Source organism: Gorilla gorilla, chromosome 22 (genome assembly GCF_029281585.2).
Source record: "Gorilla gorilla gorilla isolate KB3781 chromosome 22, NHGRI_mGorGor1-v2.1_pri, whole genome shotgun sequence".
NCBI lineage: Eukaryota > Metazoa > Chordata > Mammalia > Primates > Hominidae > Gorilla > Gorilla gorilla.
Window position 1 is genome coordinate 18847330 of NC_073246.2, and position 25982 is coordinate 18873311.

Here is a 25982-nt window from a genome sequence, read left to right on the forward strand (position 1 = left end):
CTCCTTACTTTCATTCCTCCCAAACATGCACACACACACCCCTCTTGTTTTGGGGGAGACAATGACAGCAGCCCACCAGAACCTTCCCATGACCCAGAGATATGTGCCAGGAATTAAACAGATGAGAGAAAATTGAACAGAGCCTGTTTTCTCCGTCCAAATGTATTTTCTAGCTTGGATTTAACACTAGTGTACATTGGAACCAACCCAGGGCATCCTAGCTTCTAGTATCTTTTTCCCGTGGACTCCAGCAAAAGAAGCTTTGGACCATAACTATAGTATTTAAGACATTGTTTTCCATTCACAGTCAAGCTTTGTATTTGTTAACAGGATGTAGAAAAGGAATCAAACCTACTTAGAGTCTCTCACCCTCTTGGTGAAAGGACTAGGGACACAAGTGGCCAGATGAACCCTGAATTTTCTGTCTGCCACTTTCTTTTTCCAGGACACATACGCAAGCTTGGCAGCACCAACAAAGTGGAAGTAATGTTCCTTTGTTTAGAATGCAGTGTGTACGAACATTTACATAATAAAATACACACACAAATAACAGATGGTGAAGAGCCACTCATTTCGCCACATGTTGTAAGCACGATATCGTTCCTTGATGATCTCATTTCTCTTACTTCTGCCTACAGATGTCTACCAGCTATTTAACCTCAGGGGTTATTCAAATGGTGAAAGGTTTGAAGACAGGCACAAATCTGTCTACAGAATTTTCCTCTTCCATCAGGTGCGAATGCCCTTTCTGGGTGGAGTTATCAATCCACAAAAATGCTGTCTTCTGTCTGAAGCACTAAATAATAAACTTCATTTCTCATGACACTTGTTGGGCAGACAGTGTCTACGAAAGAGCACAATAAATACTGCCAATATGCTGACTTTGAAAGAGGTCTTTTCCCTTTAACCTTTTGTTCTGAACAGAAAGTGTATTAATAATTTTGGTTATTAAGTGAATAGCCTTCTTTTATAGATGTGAGGAAGGGCCTTCGGAAATGAGTGGAAGTCTCCCAGATGCTGTTTGCTCACATGTCCAATCTGTAATTAGAGTTAAGCCTCAAATGTGTGGTAATAGATACGTTGTATAGATTTAACTGCCACTTGCCTCCCTAATTTACACTTAGATAACACTTCTCCTCCCAAAAGCACAAATTACATTCCTTTTAATTAGCTCCCAATGTACTTTGTTAAAGTACATTGAGAAGCGAATTACTAACCTATTAATTTATAAGCATACATTATTCAAAAGCACATAATCATTAATTAAATATCACAACACATAAGGAGGCAGCATTATCATACCCATTTTACAGAAACGAATGCCTGTTAAATTATTTGCACTATGACTGATCCAGAATAAGAATCTGTGTTGATCTGTCTAGGATTCATTATTTTGTCCACAAGGACGTATCTTTGACTCGATTCTATTTCTTCTTATATAAAATGAATCATAATTTTTAAGCAAAAATCATTAAAAAAAGTGATGAATTTAAATCAGTTAGCACTTTAATCTAAGGAAATCTCATGTTTTAGCAAGTACATGTATCTTACATTTTACGTAGGAGAGTGTGTAAGAAGGACTTAATATCAACACTAGAATAAGACAATAAATGTGGCTATTAAAAACAATCTACCAAACGAGAACTATCTCAAGAAAAGAACAATGAACTTCACTCAAAACGGCTGAAAACAAGCAAACAATCTTATCTTTCAGAGAATATCTAGACAGTAATATTCAGAAATAGGGTTAGTGACTGGCTGGAATGTAAATGAAAAGATTTTAAGAGATCAGAATGATTTTTGGAAAAGGAAAATAAATAAACAAAAAAGAGAGTTCATTTAGCTGTATACCTGAAGGCTAATTAAGGCACACTAAGTGATCAACTGAACATAAACATATTCCAGAATTATCAGATTATTCATCCACAAGCAGAAGAAGAAATAGTGGCCACCATAAGAAAGAAAGGGCTAGAGGATAGACGGGCAGGAAAGAGCAGATAGTAAGGTGGTTGGACTAGGTGGCAGAAGAGCCTTTGGCACAAAAAACTGTAGGACAAAGGAAGAAAAATGTAAGAGAAGTCAATTAAATGATTGTAAAAACAGAAAAGGAAAAAAATGTTGATAATCTGACAAAATTTACCGGCAAGCACCAGATTTGAGAGCATTACAATTTCCAAGAATATGATGTGCACTTATAAAACTACGACCTTACAGAAAAAAATAATAATAAAAAACAATATATTTCTGAGGACAGGTGCGTATTCAAGTGACCTCACTTGCTTATTTTAATCACATCATGGTGTTTTTCCAGTTGGTAAGTAGCAGAAGACCCTTGCCCTAACTAAGGTTTTTCCTATCCTCCACACTCTCCTTGCTCTATCAAGTTCCACATATATAGATCACCCATGTCTCTACGTTCTCATCATTCTTGCTCTTCACTGGTACAGCCAACAATTGGAATAAAACAGTCATAGTAGACTGTTCCATTTGGCATACACCTAAGTCAAACCACCACGAGCCACTGACATAATAGATGACAGAAACTCTGAGCTGTGACACTGATATACCAAATACTAGATAAAATTATAGTTCTCAGCCTCTGGACTCATTTATGGCACCTTTCTAGGAAATAAGCAAGGAAAGCTGGACTGGTCAGGGATGCCTATGGAAGGAGCCTAGCAGGAGCTAGGTAAATTCCCAACCATAGGCTGGTCCTCCAGTGACTTGGGGCCTTAACAAGTTGAAAATAAAGCAAGTAACAATTTTTCTCTCCATGGAGTTTACAGGGAATCCTAGCAGGGCAAAAAATTGCCCATTGGTATCTTCACAAAAATTTTACTGCCAGTATACTTTTTCTTAACCTGGAACGTCTTTTTCACCACTCTTTTAACCTTTTTCTCCCCCCTCCTGATCTCAGTCTCAAAGAAAGAAAGTTCCATAACAAAAATATTTGTGGGTTGAATATCTACCTAGATGCTAAATGCTAGGCTAATTGTTTACATGTGTGTTAATTTATTTACTCCTCTCAACAATGTCCTAGAAGAGGCTTCCTTACAGTCAATAATGAGGAAAGTGTATTAATCTGCAAAAACCTGAGTTCAAGGCAGGGCCTTGGATCAAATCTATAACTCTCTTCCTAATGCAGCTACTCTTACTAAAGTGTTAACAGTCTTCTTCTGTTTGAAAATCCTCAGTCACTCTGTAGTTTCCTTAAGATTGATATGTTTGGAGCATCATTTTTGAATGCATTGAACTCCCAGACACCCACCCCCAGCACACTCCAAACTCTAACACAACTTAACATGTAGGTCATAATCCGCTGTCTCACAAATCTCCTTCCTTAGGCTCTCTTCTTCCCCTTATCCTTCCTGCTGTTCTGAATTCCAAAAGTATTTCTTACATTTTCTGGGTCATCCACTTTAATTCTTCTTTTCATGATTGCCTCCACAGCTTCAAGACAGAGAAGGGCCTTTAAAAAAAAAACAAAAAACTTTCCCTGCCCTTAAAACTGAAAAGAAAACCAAAAACCAAAAAACAAAAAACATCGGTTTATCACAACTGTTATTTTTCTTCTTCCTTTTTTTAAGACATGGGGTCTTGCTACGTTGCCCAGACTAGACTCAAATTCCTGGTCTCAAGTGATCCTCCTGCTTCAGCCTCCTGAGTAGCACAGTTTTATTTCTTATCAATAAGATATATAATATCTGAATGGCAAATTGAGGATGTAGAATATTCATTGTTGTTGAATTGTATTAAATAGTTTCATATTGCATTTGTTTGTATGAAAAAGAAAAGTTTTACTTAACAAAAGACACAAACTAATGACTAGTTATTGCCAGTTGACAGAGTCTTAGTCTATTTGTTGCTGCTATAGTAGAATATCGCAGACTGGGTAATTTATAAATAATAGATGCTTATTTGGCATATGGTTCTGAAGGTTGCGAAGTCCAAGATTGTGGGACTGAATCTAGTCAGGGTCGTCTTACTGTGTCATAACATGGCAGAAGGCATCACATGATAAACATGTGAGACAGGAAACAAGAAACCAAATTCATCCTTAATAGAAACTCATTATATAGAAACTCACAATAACCAAACCACTCCTGTGATAACAGTGTCAATCTATTCATGAGGGCTTATACCTCATGACCTAATCACCTCTTAAAGGTCTCACCTCTTAATAGTATCAACAATGGTAATTAAATTTTAACCTGAGTTTTGCAGGGGATATTCAAACTATAGCAGACAGGTGCTATACTATGTTCTCGATAATAGTTACATACATGTATGTGTGAAGACAACTACACACACACACACACACACAGACATATGGCTTGACAAATCAAGGATTTCCTGAACAAATATACAACTAACGAAAATCAGAAATGAGTTGATGCTTTATACTGACACTTAATTTGTACTTGATTCTCATTAAGGATTACCCTTTCTTTGTTTTCAGTCTCTGCTTAGATTTTACTTAAAAATATTTTCCTAATTTATTTCCCAACATCTTTTCCTGCTGGTATTTCTTTTTTTTCATCATTTATTTATAATGAAGGCTCCTCCAAATACTACTTGGTCTGAGTTTCTGGAATCTTTTTGGCAATTTCTTTGCAAAAGTAATGTTTGGGGTTATTTTGTAGCTCTGTTGCCCAGTTGGAACTGAACATAGCATCAAGCTATATTGACTACTACATTTTATTTCTTTTTATGCTTTTTTAAAAATAAAATAACAACTACCTAAGGAAAACTATAGCTATCTTCAATGTAGGGCTCAAGTCAAAACTCTGCAACTCAGGCTGAGCTGAATTCAAAAATTAGTTTAGCACTTACTTCTTTGCCTTGCAATAAATATTGATAGCGACCTCCACTTTGAGAGAGATTCTCAGGCAGAAACTTTAACTCTAGAGATACTATTAGGAAATACTAAAAGTTCTTTTGCTTCCAAGCTTCCATCTTATGCTTTACATTTTATATTTGTCCCTAGAGATCATTTTCCTACACTTTTCCAGCTTTTTCTGCCCTATTCTGTGGCCAAGAGACTGGCCTCTACCCGTCACACCATGCTGACTCTCTTACTCTGCATTTCTTGTTGGTTCAGCTATGGGAGAAAAGAGAGGTTAAAGGAAAGAGAAACAGGAGCATTTACTCCCTCCTTGTTTGACTGAGGGTTAGCTGAGGTTGTTTTCCACTCACCAAAAGACACTTATCTGCAGATGTCCCTGTCTTATAGTTACAAGTCTCACTGACATTCAATAACTGCTCCCTCTCCTCATCCCTTTGGTCTCAGGAGTAATAAAAGCTTCCTAAAATATTGGTAGCCGTTAAGATCTACACCGTAAGTCATCACTTACCCAGTATTGTTTCCTAATAATTGTAAACAGTCTATTAAACTCATTTCTAGTACCCTAATTTGAGTGTGCTACCTCCTTCTTTCTGGGACACTAGCTGATACTTGTGCCTTTTTCTTAACCCGCTCAATTACTTGTCTCACAGACCTAATTCAGTATTAAACGTTTATGAAACTAACTAGTAATCGCAATTTTTAAAATATAAAAATAAAACAATCACAATTTTAAAAAATCATTCTGTTTAAGCCACAAAACCCACAACTATCATTTCCTTACTTCCTCCCCTTGAAACTCTAATAGGCATCTTTCTATATTGTGTTCTTATTTTAGTTAGTCTAATATACTTAGCTTTGCTTTACTAAGAAAAAGTGAGCATAGTCTGGAATGCTTGAAAATGTAAGTTGAAATTTTAAAGGCTATAGTTTTATATTTATTTAAATAATTGTTACACTTTTTCCCACTATAACTTGTATTAAGAATGACCCCTCCACATAGCTAAAAGTATGTGACAGCAATATAACATTTCATAGTTGCTATAAAGTGGCCAAAGTACTTTTTAAATTAATGGCTTGAAAACTAAGAGTGACATGACATTTGATATCTAAAATTTAGTTTTTTCAAAAATAGCTCATCTGTATTCCCACCTGCTTGTTTGGAAAACTAAAACTCAAAACATTCATCCTCAAGAGAGATGGGTGACTCCCTCCCTTTATCATTAATATTATATTAGTGACTATGCAATTGCTTTTGAACTTTAAAGGCAGATTATCCAAAGAGAATCAAGTTTCCAAGAAAATCTCTGCATGCTTCAGTCGTAAAACAGGTAGAATCTTTAAATATTTTGTGTGGCTATTTTGTTGAGGACATACCTTATGAAAGTAGTCTTAAAAACTTTCAGTCCTTGAAAACTTTCTTAGAGATTGAATACAGATAACATCACTGATTTAATGTTTTTCAAGGGATTAATCTACATTTTTTTTCTTTCATCTGAGAATAATGAAGAACCTTGAAAATGCTTCATGACTACGAGGGCTTCTTTAAAAGAGTTACATTAACTAAAACTGAAATGTAGTTACCACACAAAGGCAAGGAATAGAATAGGAAAAGACAATGAAGAAAACTCCTTGTAGGCATAGGCTCCTTATGAGGTTTGGGCTTCTTTCTACCCAGTATATCATAACAGTGTAAGAAATGTTCTTTGATACACTTCTCATTCTTTTCTCATTCTCTTCCCTGTACTGATTTTTCTCCACGTGTCCCTTCCAGATTCATTATCTGCCCTGCACCACCCTATGCTTTGCTCTAGAGGCTAACAGCACAAATTACAAACCCTGGGCATCGTTGCCCTCTGATTCCAGGATAGGCCATAAGGTGGGAGTGGACTGGGTACCAGCAGAGAGCACCCAGGGTATTTCTGCCCCCACTCCCTCTGTGGTTCAGTTCTATGTCTGGGGATTTGCTGTGTCCCTCTGTGACTGTAAACTTGCCAGGCAGCATTTCTCCAGGTCTTTGGCTCTGACTGCCCTTCAATAACAGTTTCCTTTGCTTGCCTGTTTAGGACTAAAGGCAGTGATGGTCTCCCACTGTTGCTAGTCCCTGAGTACCTCTTGGTTCCCTTAACGCTGCCCTGTAAAAGGCCTCCAGAGTTTGATCCGAGTGAGCCCTATTTCAATTTAGAATTCTGACTGATATATCCCGTTTTATCCCTTCTCCTGACTCCTTCCAGGTACCAATATGTTCATAGTCCATGACCACTATCCACAGAATGCTGTAATGGACTTAATGTGTTTCTCCTGCATAGATGTATTTTCAGATACAGTTGTATATATGGTGGGTGCTCGACTATTCTGGTAGAAGTAAGAAGGTGATCATTGTTTACCAAATTGGATCTCCTAGAGTTCTAAGATTTTCCGTCTGTGGTATCACCTATTCATTTGCCCGTCAGTTTCCCTAGCTCTTATTCCCTTGATTCAAACTGCTGTGGTTAAGGATTCAAAAGGATGAATGACTTTTATATAGCCAGAAAAATATCTAACAGCTGCCAAAATGAACAGGTCAGCACTGTAATAGAACCACTAAAGTTCTAGTCTCTGAAGAGTAGGTGTCCAGAGGAAAATTTCAAAGTAGATAATTGGTCTCCTACCTTTTTCTGTTTTTCCCCTTGCCTTCTCTATTTTCTAGTGACCTGTATGTGACATTTAAGAAGGTAAACACTTGCTTGTGAAAAAATAAATACCTTGGTGAGAAAGTATGGCAAAGTCACATCTTGGGAGGAGGAGGAGTTAGAGCACAGTGGACATAGACATTGCATTCTGAGTTCATCTGAACCATTTGTTTTTTGTCTCCATTATGCCTCATCCTTTTGGTAAAAATGTGTCTGGTGAAAAAATGGAAACATGGAGTCATACAAATCCTTCTGGTCTTCTTTTTCTTTCTTGCACTAAACACAGTGAGATCAAGAGACCTCACAGGGCTTAAAGTTATAGCTGCCAGTCCACTATGAACTTGTCACATACGCCATTAGACCTGTGCTGGAGAGTAAATTCTACTTCTCTGTAGTGGGACCAGACTCCTAGACAGGTAAAAAAGACAAGACTCAAACTGAAGATACTTTGTATTCGGTAGACTGATGAGCCAAAACTCTGTTCAGCCGACAGCACATTACAAGAAAAAAGGGAAAGACAGATTTATAATATGACTTTTCTAGAAAATATGATTTTATATTTTTATTTATATATTTCATATAAGTATATATTATAAATATCTAGATATATATTATATATTATATAATATATAAATATTTAGATATATTTTTATATATTATATAATGTATACTTATATATTATCAACATACAGTATCTTCCTCTTTCTTGTTCTTTGCCTGTGTAATGTGTCAAAGGCCTCAAATTCTTTTCTTTAATACTACCCCATTCATTGATATTTGCATTATCAATTACAATTTGTCTTATTTAAAGCATCTACATTACTGATTTATCAACTTTGAAAATTGTATACCTTTAATTCCACAGATTTGCATAAAGTTAGTTATGACCGCCAAAAGTATAAGAAGTTCGTACACTGAGAACAGAATACATCAATATATATTATTAGAGGAGGTAAAATGCAATGTTTGAGAGTCCAAGTTCTGCAATCATGCTTCCTGCATTTGTAGTCTAATGCTCTACCACTGGGCTATAGCCTGCTTGCTGCTTGTATTTGAATCCTGGCTCCACTACTTCTAGGTCTGTGGCCTAAGCAAATTACTTTTCTGTATATTAATTCTACCTGTACAATGAAGATAATGAGAATATCTGCCTTAGTATGTTAAGTATTAAATTTGTTAGAACAGTGCCTGAAAATAGTACTGAAGGAAATAAATTTATCTAAAAGGCCTTAGGCCAACCTTCAAACCAATATTATGATTGACTCCCACACAATAAGTAATGAAGCCTTAACCTGACATTGCCTGATGTCATCCCCACTTTCACCTGTAGGGTGAATGTTAGAATAAAAGTCTTTATTTAGTATGTTTGCTCCATTTGCAAAGAGCTGCCAGTGTAACCCTACATCAGGGAGGGTAAGAAGACAGAAGCTGGGAGCTCATGGCCATAAAGAATATCCTGGCCCCTTTCCTGATTTTCTATACTTATTATCGAGACTGTCTTATATAATATTTATAAATATTTATGATTTATAAAATATGTTGTATATTAACATACCATATGTGATGTACTTCAAAATATATTTACTATTTATAAAATATCTATGCCCTAATGGGTCTTGTCCATTAAACAATCAGGTTTTAATATTTTCTACCTTAGCATGCTTATTCTTTTGAGAATTGAGGAATGGCTGGCCCGAGGTAAGAACTCAATATACAAGCTGACATGATGCTTCTCATTTTTCTCTCTCTTCTAATGCAGGTCCAAGTTATGAAAGAAAGAATTGAGGCCATTGTGCATTACTCTTATTCGAACACTGCCTGATCTTGGGAAGGGATCAATTGCAAAGTTTATATGAATTGAGCTTGAAATAGTAGAGTAAGTTTGAAGAACCTATCTTAGGAAGGATTCCATTTCATAGGCCTTGTTTATTAGCTCAGGAGATACGAGACATGGCAAACCTATGAGTGACTGGAAAATACAGAGTAGCAAATCCAATTATGGAGAAGTAGTTTTCCCAAGGGATAATGTCTTAAAAATTAAGAAGCTAGAGATTATTTCAAAAGATTATAGGTGAGCAACACAAAGAACGATCCATAGAATACTCTGGATATATTAGGTCAGAGAGTAATTTAATTGTATTGTGTATTTCTGGAACAGACTATAGAGAGAAGATTTAATATTATATTTGTAGACTGTCCTGAAGCACAGAAGAAAAAATAAAGAGAAGGATCCGTGTTGGATGGAATTGGAATTCATAGATGACACTCAAATTCAGATTGGACTGTAAACTGGAGGGGGATGTGAGTGTCTTGATTTTTTACATTAGCATATATTGCCTATATAATAATTTATTTAAAATGTATAATGAAAGATAAGATCATTATCTAATCGATTGAGAATTATAGCAGAAGAAAAATATATAAGGAAAATTTATGAATCTTGGAGTAGACTCGATTTTACTGAGTACTTAGTAAACATTCAAATTTCCAGAGTAATGATAAGGGCTCAGGTTCATTGACCCTTGCAAAGACAATACCGGGATACTACTCAGTTTAAGTTGAGAGCAATTGATCTATTAAAACAATACCCTGGTTAAATCACTATAGAGTATTCTGGAGCAACTAGCTGGAAAATGCCTGAAATAGATCTGATTAAGACTCATATACACTGGGATTTAATGTTAAGCCAAGATAGTATGTGAGGAAGATGCAGTCATTTTTCTAAAATGTGAGGAAGTATATTGAATCTTGAAAATTGTAAAAGGTGCTGTGTGGAGGATTGCTACACGTCCCTCTGACCCATGTAAAATAACAAAGCAAACATCTGATCAAAATATGACTTTTGAAGCTCTGTTATGCAAAGAGACAGCCTAACTTCTCTGGTCTGCATGTTCTCTTTCTCTTTGTAGATAGCTACATAAGTTGCTAGTGTCTCTGGACATCACTTTTTGAAATTCCAAGTTCAAATTCCCTTATTGTGCTCTCGTGTTGCATTGCCAACCAGCCTAAGCATAAGAATAAAGGTGGGTTAGGTGTTCTTCCAATTGTTACCCATATCTGAATTCTGTTATTGTTCCAGTCTTAAACAACGTGAAGGTCTAGGCATAGAAATTTTGTCAAAAGTAGCATGGCAGCCTGAGGCAGATGAAGAATAAAGCCATAGTAGAAACAATACAAATTTTGAAAAACAGCTACAAATTAGGCAATAAAAGTATTTAGCTGGTTCCTCTGGAGGCCAAAATAAAGAAGAAACAAAGGAAGGAAGGGAAGGAGGGAAGTAGGGAGGGAGGAAGGAAGGGAAGGTAAGAAAAGGAAAAGGAAGGGAAGGGAAGAAGTTTCAGCTACTATTATTGGGATGTAAAAATTCTACACTTGGATTGCCAGGTACAATAATGATTTTCTTGGAATTCAAAAACAGTCAGGAAAACCTTGACTCTAAGGATATGTCTAGCCACTATTAGATATGTACCCTCTTTGATTGACATTTTCTTTTGGGGGATGATAAACCTCATAGAGATTTTCTGTGATTTAAGTAAGTAACATTTGAATAAGAAGTCTTTCATGTAGCAGACATTCAGTGAACTCCAGTTCTCTTGCCTATAACCAATTACAAGATACTGGTTGGATGTGTATTTTTTTTTCACATTCACTTCTTTAGGCCATTAGATAATGAAGGAAAATTTATAATGTCTAGCTGGGAAATCACATAAATTTTAAATCACAGAAAATGGATTCAGGCAGCGTGATAAAGATCTTATATTTAAAAATGAATAGACTACTAATGCACATGTATTAAATTATGCCATTCAAACCTAAAATTCTCTCTTCTTTTCTAACGATAACATTTGTATCTGGCATTATAAATCTTCATCATATATATGCAGAAATTGGGGAGTGTTCACGTAAGTGGGAGTTGAAATTTATTTTCTATGTAATGTAAAAATGTACATTTTAAAGGATGGGAGGGAAAAGGTAGAATTTTTCTGAAAGACACATGCCAGTATAAGAAAAAATTATGATCAGGGTAATTCCTAGAACATATAGAAAGCAGAGATTGCTGCAGAATTCATTTTTCAGGAATCTTTTGCTAATGCTTGACAGTAACTCAGAAGATGAAAATGGAGAACAGAAGAGTAAATGACTTCACCAGCTGATAGAAAAAGAATTAAGAAGCTTTTATATACATCCAAATAGGCCATAATCCTTAATTCCTGTGCCGAAAAAATACCAAGATGAAAAAGTAAACATTTCCACCTCTTCCTTGGCTACACAAGTATTGCTTATGTTATTCTCTTCTGTAATATTTTTCAAGCATCTCTAATGTTTACATATGTAAAAATAGGTTTTAAAATATTGAGCTCCCAGACCCAGTCAGTTATTCTTGGCACTAAGGTATAACTAATGAAAAAGAGAAAATAAGATACTCACTTTGTAGCCAATTACTCATACACACCCAGAAACAGAGGAGCTAGTCCACACCTGTCTACGTGCATATCATGTCCTGGAGAATTATCTTATTAGATGTAATCATATGAAGATATATGACCAAATTAAAAGTATATGTACTTCCTTAATTATTTCAAATTACCCCATATTTTATTTGTTATAAAATATAATTTATGAGTCTACTATTTTTAGATAGCTGAATGAAATAACTTTTCTATAATGAAAATAATACAGTTAAAAGTTTGCATGCAGAAAACAAGGAAGTTTAGTATTTTTGTTTTGTTTTTAGTTTATTTTTTAAATTATATTTTAAAAACACATAACACAAAATTTAACATCTTAACTTTTTTTGTTTTTTTTTTTTTTGAGACAGGGTCTCATTCTGTCGCCAGGCTGGACAAATGTGTTGAGCATATTCACATTTTTGTTAAACAGATTTTCAGAGCTTTTTATCTTGCACATTTGAAAGTCAATACCCACAATTACATAAAATATCCTAAAGTTATAGCATTCTACTTTAAACCAAAAACATCCTACCTTCAATCACGTAAAATAACTCTACTCTTTTATGGTCTAACCCTCCACACTTTATGTTATTGATGTCACAAGTTATGTCTTTATACGCTGTATACACATTAACATAGAGGTAAATTTTTTTAAATGTTTTGTACATTCAAATCGATATACAAAATTTACAATAGTACAGGTTAGTTAATATATTTGTCCATGTATTTACCTTTACCAGGCAATCTTATATTTTCATATGGTTTCATGTTGCTATCTACTATCCTTTTATTTTTAACTTGACGACTGACTCCCTTTGGCTTTCTTGTAGAACAGATCTAATAATAATAAACTTTCTCAACTTTTGTTTACAATCTTAATTTCTTCTTTACTGTGGAAGAACAGTTTTCTAGATACATAGTCTTGGTTGACTTTTTTTTCTTCATCAGCATTTTAAATATATCTTTATCTTCTTTCTGGCTTGCAAAGTTCCTGCTGAAAAATCTGCCATTAATCTTATGGAAGATCCCTTCTATGTGATTAATCATTTTCTCTTGCTGCTTCTAAGATTCTCTTTGTTGTTGACTTCAGGTAGTTTGATTTATGTGTCTTGTTGTGGTTCTCTTTGAATTTATCTTCGAACTTCTTAAATCCGTATGTTCATTTCTTTCCTGATATTTGTAGCGTTTTCATATTGTTCCTTCAAATAAGCCCTCTGCCTTTTTCTCTTTCTCTTTTCCTCCTGGGATTTTCATAATGCATATGTTGATCTGCTTGATGGTGTCCATAACCATGAGTCCCCTGAGTTCTCTTCACTTTTCTTCACTGTTCTTTCTTTTTGCTTCTCTGACTCAATGATTTCAAATGACCTGTCTTGAAAGGCACTTATGTTTTTTGTGCTGTTGAAAACTCTGATTAATTTTTTCATTTAGTTATTGTATTTTTAGCTCCAGAATTTTTGGATTCTTTTTGTAGTTTCTATTTCTTTGTTGATATTCACATTTTGCTCATGCTTTGTTTTCCTGAAACAAGATATTTTCATTTTGTTTTCACTTCAATTAAATAAAATTAGCATCTATGTTCTTTTTAATTTAAGCATCTTCATGAGAGTTATTTTAAACCCTTTGTCAGGAAGCTCATAGATACCTGTTTTCTTAGGGTCCATTTCTGGAGTTTTATTTTGTTCCTTTGATTTGGCTATGTTTGTTTCCTTGAAAGATTTATAATTTTTTGATGAGATTTGAGCATCTGTAAAAATGATCAACTCACCCAGTGTTTGCATCCTGGCTTCCTGCAGTGGAAGACCTACTCCAATCAGCCCAACTAGAGGAGCTAGGACCTCTTAAACTTTTTCCAATCTATTGCTCTTCCTGGCATCTGTCTGCCAAACTGCAACTGTAATATGGTGCTCATCTCTGTTTTCAGCAGCTTCCAAACTCTGACACTGGTCCTGTCAGTGCTCCAAGTCATATAAGATAGAAATCAGTCTCTTTAACATCCTCCAGAAAAGCCAGAACATTGAGTGCAAGGTCTAGTCATTTGTTTCTAACCTGAGGGTCCAGCGCTAGTATGGGAGGTCTCCTCAGGGTTGCTTCCTACTGTGCCACATAAGAGAAAGGGCACAGGCACAAATTGTGCACCAAATGTGGTAGATCTTTCTTGTCCTTTTGCTGGGACCCGTTCTTGGTTTTATAATGGTCTGGGTATTGCAGATTTTCAACTGCTCTCTAGACATCTCACAAAAGTATTCTGGTCCATATATTATGACTAACATAGTGTCTCTGTGAGGGAAGGAGTGTCTGCTACTTTCTAGTCATCATTTTACTGATTATCACCTCAAGCTTTTTTTTTTTAATACTAAATACTTGGTCAATAGGTTAACTCAATAGAAAATATATTTTAAAATGTTTTATATTCTTGTAACATGATATCACAAGTATCAAGTTTGGGAGAGGCTATAGTCAAAAACAGATCTCCAGTAAACATATGATGATTGAACACTAGTTAATGTTGATATTAGCCACCTGAGCTCTTTGCAATATTCTTACAGTGAGTAAAATGATCTCTTCAGTAAAGTTATGTAAATGTCTTTTCAGTAAGGAAATAGAAAAGTTAGAATTTTTTTTAAATCCTTCAGGAAAGTGCCAATAAGAAACAACTGAGAGGCAAAAAGTGACAGAGTAAGGGAACAGAAACTTGATAAAGAAAACATGTTATAATAGAATTTTCTAAATTGTATAAGGAAGCATGGAATAATAGAGAGCCTTATCTCTCTATTGAATGAGTAATATTCAATTAATCATTAAGCCATTCTGAGACTTACCTCATCTGTAGAGGAAAATATAGATATCTACTGGTTGACTATATGACAGTTCTATGAGGTTCAAAGGAAATAATGTGTGAAAATATTTGATAAATTATCATACTCATTTTAATCACATGATCTCTGCACTTTCACTCTCTTCGTCTGTTAAATACAAAGGAGGCATTGAAATTTTCTGGTCTTCTCCCTGTCTTATCTTCCTCAAACTCGATTTGACAAAACCTTAAATCTGTGAAGAAGCCAGTGCTCCCTACTCACCTATTCTGTGGAAGAATTTTTCTGCTGCTTACATGAAGCATTTAGTTTCAGATGTTCTAAAGGTCTTCAGGGAGCTTGTAGAGCTCAACCTTTTTGCAATGCTAAGTCTGGGACTATTCACAAATGTCAATTTCAGTTTCGGAGGCATTTTAGACAGATTAGCTATAAGCACAGTTTGACATTATTTGATACAATGGAATCAATTACAATTAGCTCTTACAAGACTGACTCTACTCAGTGCTACATGCTACCACTGAGGAACATTGAGGAGCACAAAATTTTTATATCAGGTGACATAACATGGAATAAGCATAAGTAAAGGAAGTGGAGTAAAAAGCTAATCATTGCTGAAACTATTCTTTATGACGGTCCCTAAGAGAAGTTCTTAAGCTAGGTATTTTTGCAACTACTTTATAATGTAGGCATTCTAATATCAATATCACTGTACATGAAACCAATACTAGAAAAGATAAAATAATTCATATAAAGTTTGTAAAAGTAGTTAATAGAAAACCAAAGACTTGAACCCATGTGTAAGTGTATCTTAATTATATTTATCTATATTTTAAAATGTAGATATGAATAGTTAAATTTTATAAATTGAATATTTCCCATTAAAAATAATTAGAAAGTTAGAGATAAAACAGATTTCAGACATGATAAAATTTATTCAAAAAAAAGTATCTTTGAAAATCACATTTAAAAGAGTTCTAATAACCATTTAACAACATTCAGTTGAATCAAATGTTAAGAAGAAAATACTTACTATTAAATATGAGAAACTGTGGTGTTTATCGGTAAGATCCACGAAGGAAGAAGTTTTAAAGAAAAATACTTTAACCATGGAAAAAAAAACTTTAATGTCTATTATCGAATAGGGGCCGTAATTACATTTGCAAAATAAAAAAACAAACTAGACTAGCTGTTGTGTAAATGTAATCTGTATGCTTTTTAATGAAACAATTAAGTAGGTTGCCCAATTACAATTAGCCTGATTTTCTCCTGTGTGGTATTATGTGTACTTAACAACAGGACCCAGTGGAAATTCACTCATTTAACAAAGTCTGCCTACATGGTTTCAAATATGGGCCTAACTTGAAAATTCAGTCATAATTAAATCTAAGGACTAAAACAAATCTGTATAAAAAGATTCTGCTAAATAAGGGAAAATTCAAGTCTAGGGCTACATTCTGAAAGATACTGAAGTAGAACCTCTGCAGCAAGACTAGGCTTGGAAAGTGCGGGGAGGAGGGAAAAGAAACAGATTAAACTTGATATGCAGTAAACATAAAGGAGCAATTTTGTTCAAAACACATAAATTTAGCAAGATCACCAGACTGCAAATAATTGTAATGGTTACAAACAAAAATATGTTTTTCATAGTTTTAGTGCAGAAAAATTAAATCCGTCTTTTTAGCTTGGATCATGAAATCCTAGCAACTTCATAAATGGTAGAATGATTTTAAAGGAAAGCTGTGCAGCTATGTATCACACACAGAACTAAATATGGATAAGCATCCCTTTTGTGTAGTTTTTGTTCATCCTGTGTAATTGTTTATTGTTTCTCTATCCCTCTCACATCCCTGGCTTTTGTTGTCCTTTTTATTCTTAATGAAATTTTAAGTACAAGTTCACAATAGAGGGCTATTTTGAAAATAATTGTCCTGTTAGCAAATGATCTCTTGTAAAAATATTTATTTTTGGCCAGGCGCGGTGGCTCACGCCCGTAATCCCAGCACTTTGGGAGGCTGAGGCAGGTGGATCACGAGGTTGGGAGATCGAGACCATCCTGATGAACACGGTGAAACCCCGTCTCTACTAAAAATACAAAAAATTAGCCGGGCGTGGTGGCGGGCGCCTGTAGTTCCAGCTACTTGGGAGGCTGAGGCAGGAGAATGGCGTGAACCCGAGAGGTGGAGCTTGCAGTGAGCTGAGATCGCACCACTGCACTCCAGCCTGGGGGACAGAGCACAAGACTCCGACTCAAAAAAAAAAAAAATTATTTTTTAACCTTATGGTTGTGTAAAAAATGACTTTTTTTCAAACAACAAATCCTGATACCACTAGAGCATAAAAAGCAAACTTTTCAAATATAGAAGTATTCTCATTATTTGTTTTTCAATATAAAGAGGATAAGAAAATGTATAAAGTGATCTACTCCCATATGGCCTATAATGAAAACTTAGAATAAATAAAAATTAAATTGGGTAGTAAAGGGCAGAAATGCGCCATAAGTCAAGAAAAGGAAAAAATGTAAATAGGCTTTGTGAAATAAACCATATACAAATATCACTGAAAATAAATGATCCTTAGAAAGACTTAAGGGCTAGGTGCTGTAGCTCATGCCTGTAATCCCAGCACTTTGGGAGGCTGAGGCAGGCTGAATGTTTGAGCCCAGGAGTTTGAGACCAGCCTGGACAATATGGCGAACCCCGTCTCTACTAAAAATACAAAAAACTAGCTGGGAGTGGTGGCACACACCTGTAATCCTAGCTACTTGGGAGGTTGAGGTGAGAGGATAGCCTGAACCCGGGAAGTTGAGGTTGCAGTGAACTGGGATCATGCCACTGCACTCCTATCTAGGTGACAGAGTGAGACCTTGGTCTTGTACCATATTTTTGCAATTGCAAATTGTGCTGCTATAAACATGTATGTCCAAGTATCTTTTTTGTTTAATGACTTATTTTCCTTTGGGTAGATACCTAGTAGTGGGATTGCTGGATCAAATGGTAGATCTACTTTTAGTTCTTTAAGGAATCTCCATTCTGTTTTCCATAGTGGTTGTATTATACTAGTTTACATTCCCACCAACAGTGTAAAAGTGTTCCCTTTTCACCATATCCATGCTAACATCTACTTTTTTTTTTTTAATTTTTCAGTTACGGCCATTCTTGTAGGAGTACGGTATCGCATTGTGGTTTTGATTTGCATTTTCTTGATCATTAGTGATGTTGAGCATTTTTCCATGTGTTTGTTGGCCATTTGTATATCTTCTTTTGAGAATTGTCTATTCATGTTCTTAGCCCACTTTTTGATGGGACTGTTTTTTCTTGCTAATTTGTTTGAGTTCTTTGTAGATTCTGGATATATTAGTCCTTGGTCAGATGTATAGATTGTGAAGATTTTCTCCCACTCTGTGGGTTGTCTGTTAAATCTGCGGATTATTTCTTTTGCTGTGAAGAAACGTTTTAGTTTAATTAAGTCCCATCTATTTATCTTTGTTTTTGTTGCGTTTGCTTTTGGGTTCTTGGTCATGAAGTCTTTGCCTAAGCCAATGTCTGGAAGGGTTTTTTCCAATGTTATCTTCTAGAATTTTTAAAAAGGTGACTAGACTGATGTCTCATAGAACTAATTTTATTTTGATATTTTCTCATCAGCCAAGTTCAAAGTTCCATAGCTTTTTACATTTTCTACCCATTAATGAAGTTGCCATTTAGTTTCCTGGATTACCTGCTTTCCTTTTTTTTTTTCTTTCTTTTTTTTTTTTTTTTATGTCCACCGTTCTTCAAAACGTGGTTCAAAAGTTAACACCTCACAGAAAAATTTTCTTCTTACTGTCTTCTGACATTTATCACTCTTTTACTGCATCTCAGACTGCAACTTACTCTGTGGATGTTGGTCAATAAGTTTCTATAAGTGTGTGTGTGTCTGTATATGTATACATATGAATATGCATGTGAGTGTTTTTATTAGCTTTTCAGGGGACTATTTCTACCCTTTTACCCCTACCTCCTAGAATAGGGCTCTAACACAAAGGAAAAGCTAAATTAATGTTACTAAACCACTGACTGTAGTAACAATGATTTTAGTTATTAGGATAAAAACATAATTAGCACTTGTAGATCACATTAGGGCTTAACAAAAGCTTCCAGATATATCAGCTAATATGTTCATTATTTTATAATATATAGTTTAGTTTATCTGCTGACAATTAAAGTGTATAATAACAATGATTTGTATTTAGCTTTGAAGTGTGGGGATTTCTTTTGTATTTATGTATGAAGATATCCTGGGAATTAATAACATTGCAAACTAATAATGGATTCTTTAACTAACCAGCTGAGCTATCCCATTATGCTTCTCTGCTTCAGACAGTTCTACTTTGTACACCATCTACCTCCATTCTGTTTTCTTATTTGAGTCAGATTTCTTTCCATCCTTGAGTAAAAATAAAGATTTCAGTTTTAAAAAACTTGAACGAAAGCTATGCTGTAAATATCCACACTCCCTTCTCTTCTACTCCTCCCAGGCTTTAGGCAGTAGGCAGAAGCATCAATGGAGAAGATAAGAAAATTAACACATTTACCCAAGTCTCAATGGTGGCTATTGAAAGGTAATACTAATGTAGGCTTACCTGATAGCAAAAGGTGGCATTTGATGAAGAAAAGATTAACAGATTGTGGTGCAGTTGGAGAAAATACTTTCTAAACTTAGCCTAAAGGCATTTCATGATTACTAATACATGTCATAGTATTCGGATCTTAAAGTAGTGTAACCATACCATTTTTTAATGGTCCTTTGTTAAATGGGATAGAAAATTGTTTTTTAACAAATCTCTTTGTTTAACCCTAATTAAGAATAACAATAAATGTTTAAACCTTTCTCAAAAAGTATTGCTTAGAGAGAAAAAAGGAGCAATGTTTATGTGTAGTTTAACAAATCACCTTAATAAATGTTATGTTGATGTACACAGACCCAGAGGCCAATCAGTAACGTTAGTTTAAAGTTGAATTCTTTATCATAAGAAAGTGAAAGAAATGTTGAGTCATGTCTCATCTCTTAACCCCACTGACTCTCAGAGAGTAGAGACAGTGGTTTTGAAAGAGGAAGACAGAACAGTGAATTTGGGTTCTCAGACGAAGAAAAGCTAACATATTTTAAAGAATGATAATATTTAACATTCACATTTTTCTTGAAGTTTTATTTTATTCTTGAATAGTTAATACATTCAAATGTTTTAAAATTCAGAATAATCTTACTATTTTATTTTCCAGTTTTTACACAAATGATAGAATACTATCTATATTTACACTGAACTATATTATTATTTAATAGCAAATCTGGGAGTTCTTCATGTATCAGTATATCAAAATTTACCTTATTCTTTTATATGACTGAATATGTATACTCTATTGTCTGTGAAGGGGCTTTACATTATTTTCAGTTTTCTGACCCTTGCAAAACAGTTACTCACTGAACAGCTGGATATACTTATTATCTTGCCTATTAACACACTTAGGCATAACATAAAGTCTTAGAAGTGGAATTGTTGGGTCAAAAGCTATGCACCTTTTTAATTTTGGTAGATATTGACAAATTCCTCTTTTAAAGAATTATGCCAATTTAAACCTTCACAAATAATATGTGAACTGCTTGGAGTTTTGTTGTTGTTGTTACTACATCTTCGCTGACACAATGAATAATTAAGACGAGATCTTTGACAAACTTCCAGATGCAAGCAGTAAAATAGTATAGTTTTAATTTGTATTTATTATATGACAAACGGTATTGAGAATGTTTTCATATTTACCAAGTTTCAAAGTTTGTAGAGTTGATTTCCTGCTTGCTCAGACCTGTAAAATGGAAAAGTTCTTCCTTAACACCTTATTGCCTTTCTGGACTTTAATTACTTGCTAACCTCCATCCTACTTTCATATAACTTCACTCTTAGCACAACCCTCTTCCACCACACCAATCACTTCTGTCCTGATGCATTCCAGAGAGAGGGAAAACCGTTGACACAGAAGTTTCTAGATGCAAAGTGCCTACTGAGTAGGGTGAGGAGGGGAACTTATAAAGACTAAAATATGGAACTCTGTGCAGCTACTCTGGACATATTGATGTTGGTATACACATATAATATAGCCTTCTGAAATATAATAATCTGTGTTTTATTGTGTTAAAGGTTTGGCATTCCTATATTCAGATATGTCTTTTCCTGGTTTGTTGACTTTAAGTATTTTTTGGTTGTTGCTGTTTTTGCCACGTAGAATTTCCTCATGTTTCTGATGTGGAAAGTATAAGAATATCAGCCAGAGAATCTTCTGTTATATAATAGTCACTCTGATGATTTGTAGCAGAGTTTACTAAAGAACAAATGTTCACAGTATCAGGTTATGAGTAATAAAAGGCCTAGGTTTAGAATGGGCCTACTTTCATTGTATTGCCGTAAATTATACTGTTTATGTGTAATATATCTGGTCAAGGTTATATTTATTTCTGAGCAATCTCTAATAGATATCCCAAATTACTGAAGAGTTGGCTCATTCTCCACTAATAAGATGTTATTGAGCAACCTGTCTTTAGAGAAACTTATTTATTTGCTTGATGTATGGATGATGCAACCAGTTCAAGTGGCAGAAAGAGTATATTAACACAAAATCATTACAATATATTACCTACTGATTTGTTAAGAGGTCCAAGTTTTCTTAAACTAAAAGGAAGTAATTCCTTGTGGTTTATCTTGCTTTTAGAGTCTGTTGTTGTCTGAGTTTAAGTCATCTATCACCATGTCCATTTTAAAAGCAGAGGCTTTTAAAAGGTCTGATGATAAATGTCTAATATTGATATTTAGAATATAAAGCTAAGAATATAATATCCTTTGCCTAGCTCATTTTTTCATAATTGCACAATGCATGCATCCAAGTAAAACCTAATTATAGCTTCTACCCTCATTTTCCAAGGTTTTTCTAGCATGAAATATAACCTGACTATTTAGCCAAACTAAGTGATCAAACACATTATCAGACCAGAGTCCTCTTCAGGTGCAGCGCGCCTTGTTTTCACACTGGTCTCAAATGTCTAATGCTATGTTAACAAAGACTGAACATTTGAAGATTGAAATAATTATGGTGTCTCAGATTGAGAAATACGAAATATAAACAAACTCTCTGACTATGCATTGTACTGATAATACAACAACTCTACAGAGATTTTCACTAAATACTCATTACATTTTACATATTATTATTCATTCCAGAATATTTCTACCTTGTAATAAAAAGCATTTAAATAATATTCCGTGTGAACAAGACTGATTTATCAGTAATTTCCTAGTTACAGTGGTAAAATTTTAAAAGGGGGCTTTAAAAAAACCAGGGGTGCTTTAGATGGCGATCCTTTAAATAGAGACTATAATTCACAGACAATGACAAAGACACAAGTTAGCTTTAAAGCCTCCATGCTTTTTAAGACCAAGTAGTGAAGAAATTTATTACAGCTCAAGAAAAGAGTTAAGGGCAACAATAATATCTTGCTACTCCAGGTAAGAAAATACAAATTTTAATGACAGAGAAGACTGGTGACCATTGTCACCAAATGTGTACTTTCCAGAAAGCACAATTATTTCATGTATAGATCTTGGAGAGACAGAACTTCATTATAACCTAAGAGGGTCCCTCCTAAGAACAGGTATATAAGAACAGGTATATAGAAATAAGTACCTAAATTACACCCAATATTGAACTATGATTTTTGTCTTTATTTATGTATAAAATAAGTAAAATGATACTTTTTAGTACCAACACTAATATGGATAATTTGATTTAACTTATGAGAAAATACCTCACTGGCTGTTCCACTTTAAAATTCAGAAGAAAAACAAAACTCACTGGCCAGATAAGACACTTAATAATATTTGAGGACTAATTATGGCATAGAAATTGTCAGTGGAGTTAAGAGTGAAAAATAGAAAACTTATATGCAGTTTAAACATTATTCCTTGAGTTGACTTATCCTTTAGCTTGTCTTTTGTTATAGTTTGCTGCAAATTTCAGATCTATATCTTAAATTCCTAGTTTTTTAAATAATGAAATAAGCTTATCAAGATCTCTTAAAAGTAAAATTCACACTAGTATATAGTGTGTAAGTTTGAATTTAGTTGTCTTTTTTAACCCAAGGATGACCATGTTATGTGCAGAGGGTCATGTGATTGTCCCAAACTAACTATCAAGTTATTCTGGAGTGTCCCATAAATATTTTTTAATAAATACATTTTTCATGCTTTCATGCTTAATTGTATGCACTAAATAACTCGTAGTAGTTTTCCTAAACTGACCTGGAAACATATAGCATCTTGATCCACGCTTTCCTTATTAAACATTTATTTATACTAGGGACATGTCAAGGACACAAAATTCCTTTCTCACAGAAACAAAAACCACATCCAGATGGCCAAAGTCTCTTCCAGGAGAGTATGGTTAGCAGAAACAGAGATGAACCATAAGAACAAAATAGTGTCAATAATTTGTCAAAAGAAATTCTCTATAAAATAATTAAAAGAGGCCTGGGAAATCAGCAGAACCTACCTGATGTGTCTTTCCCTTGTTCCTGATGTTTGGCCAGCTTTTTGGCTGTTGGAAGTACCAGGTCTCTTGTTTCCAAAGAGCTCTCTGTGTTGGCCTGTCTTTCAGACTATCATGTTACAAAATCTGAAGTTCTGTTGCAATAAACACCAGATTTCAAAGGAAAAGCAATGGAAATTGTGCAGATTAAACTTCATTTTTATAGCAACAGTCAGTAGTACATAACTATGTGTCTAAACAATGCTTCCTCTTCCAATATAATATTAGATTGAGAAAGACACAGATTTTGAGGGTGCATTCAGAAAAATATATATATGTTTAGGTTTGGGGGGAAAAGGGTTGTCTTTCTTAGAAACACAATAAATTTATCCTTTGAATCGCTCCTGAATCAACCATATGCAAACAGATAACTTTAGAACTGTGTTATTCTAGAGTAAGCCTCAGCCAAGTGTAGTTGAAAAGTGGTTGGGCATAATGAGGGCAACCCTGACACAAACATAGACAATATGCTTCCCGAGATAAAGAATTTTAAAAAAGAAAAAACAAAAAAAAAACCAAAGTCAAATGAGAGCACAATATTTCAGGAGTAACTCTTTTCTCTTGATGCTCATTTAATTTGAAATTAGTTACAGGGACCTCAAATAACAGTACCTCAAGAATTACTTTTTTTGATCTTTCAAGGACATTGCCATTAGCACTATAGTGTCTGTAACCTTCAAGGTTCAGGGGATAATGTTTAAAGAAGACTATGAAGTTAAAATATCAAAAAGTCAAGAATATGCTCATAAACTACTGAGAAAACCCGTAAGAACATGGCCAGGGTACCAAGGAAACCGTAACTTCTTCTGGGGGGGTAGAAGGTATCCTTTACATTTTAACTCACTATTTTTTGTCTTAGCCTCTTTTCATTCCTTCTTGGCTTTATAGGGCCAGTGCTCTCATGATGTAATTGCTATAGAAGTGAAATCTCTCAGATACCTATCATAACAGAATGGTAGAGTTATAATTTCAGTGCACATATTTTACAGATGAGAAAGCTGAAGCTCGATAAAGTTGTGATTTGTCCCAAAGTGATAGCTAGCTGTGTCAAAATGGAGGAAAAAGTCCAGTTCTCCTCATTATCAGGTAAGAGCATCTTTTCTAGTGTACTGTGATTAAACTTTCCTGGGTAAATATTTCTTAAATAGTCTAACATTAGATACATTGGAATGGAAGACATGGCAAAATTAAAACAAAGGTTATAACAAATGATACAGATAAATTGGAGACTTGGCTGAGTCAATGCTGAATAGTATATATGGTGGTTGATGGGGTGTTGACATTCTTTCTAACAGCAAATGTTTATCTGGTGTTGCTGGCTGAAACTGCATTTAGCATGGCTGAATTTACTTGGAATGTGATTCCTGTAGAAATGATCTTAAGCCTTCGCACAACAGTTGCGCTAGAGAAAATTCATTCACAAACACTGGTCAATATAGATATCATGTGGGTAAGATGTATTTTCCTTCAGAATTCACTCTCTCGATTTTTCTTTTTGCACTAATTTTTCATGTAATGCCATGACTAATTTTTCATAACCTTTGGGAATGATGATGTTACTTTGATATTTTGTCTATTTTTCTACTCCTCATGAGACCAGCAAAACTATTTGATATATTTATTCCTGCTAGGCTGTCATCCCAGGGATCCCCTATTGAACTTCTGTGCCTTCCCCTTTCCCCAGTATAAGGCCAACCACATGGAAGTGGGTTGTGTTGGAGAGTTGGGGTGTTTGAGTGTGCATGGAGATCAACCACAAGGATACCTGCAGGATAATGCAAAAGTAGACCAAAACATCAGCCAACTGTTACAACAGGATGGCAATCACTATGGCTAGTTTAAAAAAATAGAAAAAAAAATGGATTTGGTTCTTTTCCTCTAGACAAAAAATAAAATGTTAGGATAATTGGACAGTTAAAAGCTATAAAATGTTAAGACTCATTCAGGCAAAAGAAAATGCAAATTTTAGTAGTTTGCAGTGGATCATAACCTGCTGAGTCAAAACTGGGACAAAAATAAAATCAAGCCAGGCATAGTGGCTCAGGCCTGTAATCCCAGCACTTTGGGAGGCCAGGGTGGGTGAATCACCTGAGGTCAGGAGTTCGAGACCAGCCTGGTCAAAATGGTGAAACCCCGTCTCTACTAAAAACACAAAAAAACTGGGCATGGTGATGTGCACCTGTAATTCCACCTACTTGGGAGGCTGAGGCATGAGAATTGCTTGAACCCAGGAGAAGGAGGTTGCAGTGAGCCAAGATCATGCCATTGCACTCCAGCCTGGGTGACAGGGTAAGACTCCATCTTAAAAAAAAGGAAGAAAGAAAAGAAAAGCAGATCATAGACATATAAGCCTTTAATCTTGTGTTTACCATTAGAGTGAATAAAGAAACCATGGTTTATTTTTGCATAATTTATAAATACCAATTTTGTGGCATTTATTAATTTAGTTATTAATTTAAAATAAGAACATATTTGTATATTGCCAAACTGTTAATAAAATGAGTCCCTGTTATAAAAAGATCACAAAACATGAGTTGATATTCCAGTTAAGAGAAAATTCAATTAAATGATCAAAATATTTCTCTGGCAAAGGT